The sequence below is a fragment of the Lissotriton vulgaris genome, chromosome 11, assembly GCF_964263255.1.
Source record: "Lissotriton vulgaris chromosome 11, aLisVul1.2, whole genome shotgun sequence".
NCBI classification, from domain to species: Eukaryota; Metazoa; Chordata; class Amphibia; order Caudata; family Salamandridae; genus Lissotriton; species Lissotriton vulgaris.
The window spans coordinates 482157989-482159761 of record NC_141699.1 but is presented as its reverse complement, the minus strand read 5'-3'; the positions used below and the strand labels follow the sequence as shown (position 1 = coordinate 482159761).

General features: G+C 45.3%; 1 non-coding gene across 1 annotated transcript; it reads left to right on the top strand.

Annotated features, from left to right (window-relative positions):
- Window positions 1-425: 425 nt before the first annotated feature.
- Window positions 426-507, top strand: TRNAS-CGA (transfer RNA serine (anticodon CGA)). Its single transcript has one exon. It is a non-coding gene; the product is annotated as a tRNA-Ser (tRNA).
- Window positions 508-1773: the final 1266 nt, after the last annotated feature.

The following is a 1773-nucleotide window of genomic DNA, read 5'->3' as shown; positions in this document are numbered from 1 at the left end:
AGACAATTTCCACACCCAGGAAGTGTTTTAGAGAGCAGGTGGCTCGGAAGGGTTCATTGTCTGGACCTGTCCTGCCTGATCTAGACAAGTCACGAAAAGAGTAATTTTTTTTTATGAAGTGTGTATTGTTTAGGCTTTTGGACTCTTTCTGAGTACGCTTAAGGGCCCGTTGCCACTGGCGTAATATAGGGAAAAGAGGGTAGAAATGTGCAGTGATTGATTACCACTCATCTGTGCCCTGTCACTCACTTTGAGTGATGCGTGTTGCTATATTTATTAATTGTATGAAAGCATGCGAAATAAGTGAGGACAACAGGGCACTGCTGGTACGTGCCCCGTCCTTCCGTTACTTTATTTTTTAGGTCTCGGCCTGACGTGAGCAGCGCATGGCTCGTATACGACAACAGTGACATCAAGCTCACGGAGCTGCGATGGCCGAGTGGTTAAGGCTTTGGACTCGAAATCCAATAGGGTTTCCCTGCGCAGGTTCGAATTCTGCTTGCAGCGTTGTGTGATTTTACATGAACACCATTTGGTTTAGTTAAGGAAATGTTCACTTCTCACTACGCAATCCTTATCAAGTCACAGAGTTAAACGGCAAAAACTCAAACTAAATGTATACATTAAGACAATTCCCACACTCTGGAAGTGTTTTGGAGAGCAGTTGGCTGGGAAGGGCTTGTATTCTGGACCTGTCCTGCCTGATCTTGAAGAGTCACGAAAAGAGTAATATTTTTATGTAGCGTGTCTTGTTTAGGCTTTTGGACTCTTTCTGAGTACACTTAAGGGCCCGGTCCCAGCTCCGTAATATAGGGAAAAGAGGGTAGAAATGCGCAGTTATTGATTACCGCTCATCTGTGCCCTGTCACTCACTTTGAGTGATGCGTGTTGCTATTTTTATTAATTGTATGAAAGCATGCAAAATAACTGGGGGAAACAGGGCACTGCTGGTACGTGCCCCGTCCTGCCGTAACCTTCATTTTTAGGTCTCGGCCTTACGTGAGCAGCGCTTGGCTCGTATACGACAACAGTGACATCATGCTCATGGAGCTGCGATGGCCGACTGGTTAAGGCGTTGTATTTTAAAAGCCAATGGGGTTTCCCCACGTAGGTTCAAATCCTGCTTGCAGCGTCATAAGATTTTGCATGAACACCATTTGGTTTAGTTGAGTAAATGTTCACTTCTCGTTACGCAATCCTCATCAAGTCACAGAGTTAAACGGCAAAAACTCAAACTAGATGTAAACATTGAGACAACTTCCACACCCAGTAAGTGTTTTAGAGAGCAGGTGGCAGGGAAGGGTTTGTAGTCCGGACCTGTCCTGCCTGATCTTGACGAGTCACGAAAAGAGAATTTTTTTTATGTAGCGTGTCTAGGCTTTTGGACTCTTTCTGAGTACACTTAAGGGCCCGGTCCCAGTGCTGTACTATAGGTAAAAGAGGGTAGAAATGCGCAGTGATTGATTACCACTCATCTGTGCCCTGTCACTCACTTTGAGTGATGCGTGTTGCTATTTTTATTAATTGTATGAAAGCATGCAAAATAAGTGGTGGAAACAGGGCACTGATGGTACGTGCCCCGTCCTGCCGGTACTTTAATTTTTAGGTCTCGGCCTGACGTGTGCAGCGCATGGCTCATATACGACAACAATGATATCATACACACGGAGCTGCGATTGCAGAGTGGTTAAGGCGTTAGACTTGAAATCCGAAGGGGTTTCCCCCAGTAGGTTCGAATCCTGCTTTCAGTGTCATGAGTTTTTGCATGAATAC